Source organism: Macaca nemestrina, chromosome 6 (genome assembly GCF_043159975.1).
Source record: "Macaca nemestrina isolate mMacNem1 chromosome 6, mMacNem.hap1, whole genome shotgun sequence".
NCBI lineage: Eukaryota > Metazoa > Chordata > Mammalia > Primates > Cercopithecidae > Macaca > Macaca nemestrina.
The window spans coordinates 136,361,113-136,368,635 of NC_092130.1; positions in this window are offsets into that span (position 1 = coordinate 136,361,113).

Below are 7,523 nucleotides of genomic sequence, written 5' to 3' on the forward strand. Positions count from 1 at the left end.
AGTTTATATGCATATATTTCCACTTACCTCATTCTTTGTACTTTTGTTGTCATTTATTTTACTTCTACATATATTATAATTCAATAATAATTTGCTCCTATTTTTACTTTAGGTAGCTTATCTTCTAAATTAATTAAAAATAAAGAACATACTTTATATTTACTCTAATTTTAACCATTTTCGGGGCTCTTTGTTTCTTTGTGTAAATCCAAATTTGAAATCTCTCCTTTTTATATACTTAAGAGGGTTTTGTTGTTGTTGTTGTTGTTGTTGTTGTTGTTGAGACGGGACTACGCTCTGTTGCCAGGCTGGAGTGCAGTGACACAATCTCAGCTCACCGCAACCTCCATCTCCAGGTTCAAGTGATTCTCCTGCCTCAGCCTCCTTAGTAGCTGGGACTACAGGCGTGAGCTGCCACTCCCAGCTATTTTTTGTATTTTTAGTAGAAATGGGGTTTCACCATGTTGGCCAGGATGATCTCGATCTCTTGACTTCATGATCTGCCCACCTCGGCCTCCCAAAGTGCTGGGATTACAGGCATGAGTCACTGCGTCTGGCCAAGAGAGCTTTTATTTTACCATCATTATTGAAAGATCTTTTTCTGGGTACTGATTTCTAGTTAGCTCAGTTTTTATTTTTTCCTTTTAGTACTTTATTGTTCTCTGGCTTATACAGTTTCTCATGAGAAATGTACTTCAATTAAAAAAAAAAATAAGCTATTTGCCCTCAATGTGTTTAGTCATTTTTTTTTTTTTTTAAATTTAAACTCTGGTTGGAGTTTTTGGAGCCATTTTTATCTCTGGCTTGTTTTCTATCATTAATACTGAAAATTCTCTGCCTAGGCAAGATAATGAGACCTTGTCTCTACAATTTTTTTTTTTTTTTTTTTTTTAATTAGCTGGGTAAGGTAGCATGCACCTGTAGTCTAAGCTACTCAGGAGGCTGAGGTGGGAAGATTGCTTGAGCTAGGAGGTCGAGGCTGCAATGATCCATGATTGCACCTCTGCCCTCTAGCCTGGGTGACAAATTGAGACCCTGTCTTAGAAAAGAAAATTCCTGACCAGTATCTCCTCAAATATTTTTTGCCTTGTTGTCTCTTCTCCTTCATAGATTCCAATTATACATATATTAGACCATTTTATATTGTCTCACAGGTTCAAATGCTCTTTTTCTTCACCCTTTTCTCCTTGCGTTTCAGGTTACATACTCTATACTGACTTACAAAGCTCACTAATTCTTTGCTGGGCCATGACCAGTCTTCTGAGTAGACTGTCAAAGAGCTTATCACTGAGGCCATGTTTGTGCTTTTAGCATTTCCATCCACCTATTTTATAGTTATACCGTTCTGTTAAAATTCATGCATATTTTACACATTTACTCTAAATCTTTTATTATATTTAAAAGTATGATAAATTCCATTCCTTATATTTCCAACATTGATTATCTCAGGTTGGGTTCTGTTGATTATTTTATCTCTTGGCAACTTTTTTCTTGCGTTTTAAATATCTCATACTTCTGCTTGAGTGTCAACATTATCTGTAGAAGAATAGTACAAATGGAGGTAAGCCATATCTGTACCAAATAATTGGCATGCTATTTCTTCTATCAAAGTATGAGTCAATCTAGTCAGTTTTTGATCATGTTTGTGCTTGTCGTTGCTGCTGTAGTTATTTTCTATGTACTACAGGCTTCAAATTCCTCCAGGAGTGGTTTGTAGCTTCTTTACATGGCACCTGAAATACTAAAAGGTTTTCTAGTATTCCTACTTTACCCTCAGCTTTCAAAAACCCCTGCTTGCCTGTACAATAGAAGGTATCTCTCATAGTTTTGTCCCTTTCACAAAGAGTTCCTTCATTAGTTGCTAAATGTTTGTCTTGTGGTGGGGACAGAGGGATTTTTAATTCTCTTGCTCCAGACTCAGTATTAGGCAGGCCCTGTGCACCTGGGGATGAGGTTTTTGCAGCACCCCTGCCTCCCAGTCCATAGTTTCCAAATTCTTCCTTCAATCTGTGAGAGACTTGAGTAGTAAATAATTTCCTGCCCCTCTGCCAGAAGTCATAGATCAATTTTGTATCAGCATAGAATCTTGTATAGGAGAGACTTTCTTGTCCCCTTCTCAGAGGCAGTCAGCTTTTACTTCTGCGCCTTCCTGGGAATTACTAGATCTTTGCCTGACTTCTAGGCGTGGTTTGTTTTCGGTTTGTTTTTGTCCTTCCTCCAGAAGCAGAAGGGTTTTGCTTCTATCCTATTATCAGAAACTGAATTTTTTCCTGGTCCCTGGAGGTGAAAGGGTTTCCTGCCCATCACCCTTAGTGTCCTAAAGCTTTTGCTTTGTAGAAGAGAGAGGTCCTTGGAAGTTTTATAGTTTTATGCCAAAATATCACTGACAGTATTTTCCCTCTGTTCTCCTGCCTTGACCTCAATTTTTCTCATGAGTACCCAGTGGAAACCCACAGGAATGAGTTTGTAAATTGGTGGAAACTCTCCTTGTATCTGGGGCTTCCAGTTACTCTATAATGTTTTGCTAAATCATGATTGGCCTTTAAGAAATTTGTTAAAAACTGTTATTTTTTCTCAGTCATTGTTATCGTGGTTTCTGCAGCTCTCATGGTCTGGCAAAGTGGAAACAAAGGGGAATTTATTTGCATGATATCTCTTTGGAGGGACTTGCCATTCTTTTGAATTTAATTAATCTGGTCACTTCCTGATAATTTAAAGAACAATTATGATGTTGTATCTGGCTTTTTCTCAATATTAAGGTGAGTACAAAGTTGTTTTCTGGCTTTTTATAAGCAGAAATACAACTCTAATACTACACATATTGAAAGCCTAAAATTGCACCCTATCTTGATGCTCCATTCTCATCTCAAATAATAAAAGGATTGTTGACAGTTTAACTCTCATCTTCCACTTTTTAATTCGTATACTATTATTGTTTAATACTTAAGTTTTGTATTTATTCACCCCACAAATTGAAAACCATTTTTAGAAGTATCGTATTTATAAAGACAATTTCTCTCATCTTTTACTTGTATGTTTACGCTTGTGTTCACCACTCAACCTGAATCTCTTAATGTTCCTTGATGTTATTTTTTTCCTTCAGAATTTTATTTAGATGAAGCATTTTTGATATTGTTTATCCCTTCATGTATTTAGCTGACTCTTGTTTTTGAGAGATAAATTAGTTAAAAACAAAATTCTAGGTCGGTAGCTATTTTCTGTCTTTGAAATTTTGAAAAACTTCAAACTATGTTTTAGTTGCCACTGTTGTAATCGAGAACACTGCCAATCTTGGTAATTAATCCATTCTTTCTATCTGGATCATTTAAAGTTTTTCTCTCTGTTTTTGGTGGTTTTTATCCCTGGTTTTCCTGTAATGTGTTCATTCATGAATTTCTTTTTATTTGTATGTCTCATTATATATTGTGCTTCCTGTATCTGGGCTTCAGTACTCTAAATAGACATATATTAGACCTTCTTAATTTGATCCTGCCAATATCTTAAGCTGGTTTTTTTTTTAAATAATATTTTGCATTTTCTTAACTTTGCTACATTTTGCATGAATTCCCAATGTAGTTTTTCTGTTTATGAATTCTTTCTTCAACTATGACTAAATTGTTAATGAACCAAATTATTGAGTGTTTGCTTTTACCTATTGTATTTTTTCATTTATTGAAATTATTTTTAATATGACAATTTCTGAAGTTGTGTATCAGTTTTTAACTGAATATTTATTTTTATAAAATACATATACTAATTATATCCGTATTCTGTCACTCTAATTTTCAACATTTACATAATATGGGTGTTGTATTGGTCTTTTTGGGCTGCCACAATGAAATATTATAGACTTAGTGGCTTAAAAAGCAGACTTTCATTTTCTTAAAATTCTAAAGGATGGAAGTCCAAGATGGTGATGTTCTGATGAGCACTCCCCTCCTTATTTGCAGATGGTGACCTTATCACTGTGTCCTCACATGGTATAGACAGAGAGATATGGTGTCCCTTTCTCTTCTTATAATGGCAGTAACCCATAATAAGGGCCTCATCCTCATGCTGTCATCAAAAACCAATTACCTCCTAAAAGCCCTGTCTCCAAATACCATCACACTTGAGTTTAGCGATTCGACATGTGAATTTGAGGTGGATAAAATTTAATCCATAGCAGTGGTCTAAATAACTTGCATTTTATTTCTGTCCATTCTTACAGTGACTTGCCTTGAGGAAACTGAAGCCCAGAGATGTATGCTGGTAGTCAGAAATCCCTCTTATCCACGACCGCTTCAACTGTCTTTAAAACAAGATCAGCTTTCTACTTCCCCATCACTCTTAGTCTCACTCTCCCCACAACAGCGTTGTGGTAATAGAAATTTGGTTGGTTCTGGCTACCTTCTGGTCCAGGTAAGCTTCCTGCTGCTCCAATTCCCTGTACACCAATCCGTTGCTCAGGTCTAGGATCCCAGTCTCCAAAGACCTGAATTGAGCTCCTCCAGCATATGAGGGAGATATTCTCATAAAAATCAACAACAACAAAATCTATTATAAAGTTACTTAAACTGTACATGCTCAATTAGAATTTCTGTGTACAGTTTATTTTTAAAAGTGATCTGGATGATCTAGATCCTTTATCATTATATTATTTTCTAGGTCATTCATTTTTAATATAATGATAAAATAGAAGAATTAATCATAATAGACTGTTCTTTTAGAATATTTTTTTTCCAGGCTGCTGTTGAAGTAGAAGTAGGATAAACTGTCAAGTAATTCTTATTCTATAATAGAGGAAATTAAGTTTCAGGATAAAATATACTTTTACTGTGCCTTTCAGGACTATGATGCAGCCAGAGGATTACACAGTTCTGATATTTTTTTTAACTAAATAGTATCTTCCCCTTTTAAAATATAAGCATATCATGTTTGGTCTGAAGTTTGCTTAAAAATTTGTTCATGACTTGGCACACATGACTGAAAGAGAGAGAATCCAAAGTTATATAGAAAATACAGTCATGGTACAATGGTTAATTTACAGCTACTTTTAGCACCTTTTCTCTTTACTGGGCTGAAATTAAACAGCATCTTTTGGTGTTTTGTGTCATAGATAGATGTATATTTTTATCTCTACATTTTTCCCCTGTTAAAATAGAATTTTAACAACAGGGAAAACACTCGTGACATCCATAAATGAATACAAAAGAATAAAAAAATTGTAAAACTCTGTAAGATCCTAGCACATTTTCTATCAAATCTTCCCCAAATGCATTATTCTGAAAAAAATTAAAGTCTACAGAAGAATTGAAAGAATAGTATCATAAACACCAATGCACATTTCACCTGAGTTCAAAAATTGTTATCAATGTCACATTTGCTTTCTATCTCTAGACACACACACACACACACACATACACACATTTATTAATGTGGTACTATTTGAAAGTAAGTATCAGAGATCTTGTAATTTCATTCCTAAACAGTTTAATATGTACCTTCTGAAAATAAGGACATTCTCCTATGAAAATAAATAATTCCTCAATAAAATAAGGTATCCAGTATATATTCAAAGTTCAGTTGTCCCCAAATGTCCTTTATTGATTTTTATTTTCTATCCAGGATCCAATCAAAGATCCTGCATTCCATTTGCCAGTTAGGTCTCTTTAGCGGTTTTACATCTAGAACAATCCTTCTACCTTCTTTTCCTATGTCACTGATTTTTTGGAAGTTCCTAGGACAGTTTTCTTTCATCATTATCCATTTTCTGAGTTTGTCTGATTGTTTCTCATGTTACTGTTTAATTTGGTTCTTTATTGCCTATAAACTGGAGGTTCAGAGACTTTAGATTCAGCTTAAATTTCTCTGGCAGTGACACGTCATGGGCAATACAGTTCAAGTTCACTTCATATTTCATTGCATCAAGTGACACATGATAGGTTGTCTCTCATGAACAATGTTAAATTTGGTCACTTAGTAAAGGTGGGAATTTCCAGCTATCTCCATGGTAAAGGTACATTTTCTTTTCTTATAAATTGTGTTTGGGGTATTTACACTTTTACACCAAGTTTACATTTTCCCAACTATCTTCCCCAGAATGATTGTAAGTTACATTCATGATATCTGCTTAAATCATGAACCAGCTCCTCATCTTGCACAAGGCCAAGGCCAAATCTCATGTCCTCTTGTGGATGAAAAACTTCAGCTTCTGGTCGTTAGTATATATGCTTGACCACCCCACTGCTGTTATCAGCCTTGTATAACATCTTGTATATTTAATATACTTTGTGGTATCTTGTACACCAAAAACTCTCGATTTGAATATCCTTATCACTTTTCCCAATTTTTCATTATTTCTTTTGAGCTTGGCTATGTTGTTTTATTTTCTTTTTTATTATTTCAATAGTTTTTGGGTAACAGATGGTGTTTGGTTACATGGATAACTTCTTTAGTGGTAGTTATCCTGAGATTTTGGTGTACACTGTTCTCAATGTTAGTCTTTTGTCTTTCACTCCACTCTCAACCTTCCCCACTGAGTCCCCAGAGTCCATTATATCATTCTTATACCTTTGTAGGCTCATAGCTTAGTGCCCACTTATAAGTGAGAATATACAACACTTGGTTTTCCGTTTCTGAGTTACTTCACTCAGAATAATGGTCTCCAATTCCATCTAGATAGATGCAAATGCCATTATTTTGTTCCTTTTTTATGACTGAGTAGTATTCCTCGGTATATATATGCCACATCTTCTTTATCCACTCATTGGTTGATGGGCATTTAGGCTGGTTCCTTTTTTTTTTTTTTTTTTGCAATTGCAAATTGTGCTACTATAAATATCCATGTACAGGTGTCTTTTCCATATAAATGTTTCTTTTCCTCTGAGTAGACACCTGGTAGTGGCGAGAGGTGAAGCAAGTTGACCTTCTGGGTCAGGTGGGGACTTAGAGAACTTTTGTGTTTAGCTAAAGAATTGTAAAAGCACCAATCAGTGCTCCGTAAAATGAACCAATCAGCACTCTATAAAATGGACCAATCAGCAGGATGTGGGTGGAGCCAAATAAGGGAATAAAAGCTGGCCAACCGAGTCAGCAGCAGGCAACCCACTCAGGTCTCCTTCCACACTGTGGAAGCTTTGTTCTTTTGCTCTTCATGATAAATCTTGTTGCTGCTCACTCTTTGGGTCCGCACTACCTTTATGAGCTGTAACACTCACTGTGAGGGTCTGCGGCTTCATTCCTGAAGTCAGTGGGACCACGAACCCACCAGAAGGAAGAAACTCCAGACTCAACTGAATATCTGAAGAAACAAACTCCGGACACACCATCTTTAAGCTGTAACACTCACTGCGAAGGTCTACAGCTTCACTTCTGAAGTCAGCAGAAGGAAGAAACTCAGGACACATCTGAACATCTGAAGGAACAAACTCTGGATGCAGCATCTTTAAGAACTGTAACACTCACCAGGAGGATCCGCGGTTTCATTCTTGAAGTCAGTGAGACCAAGAACCCACCAGAAGGAACCAATTCCGGACACAGTG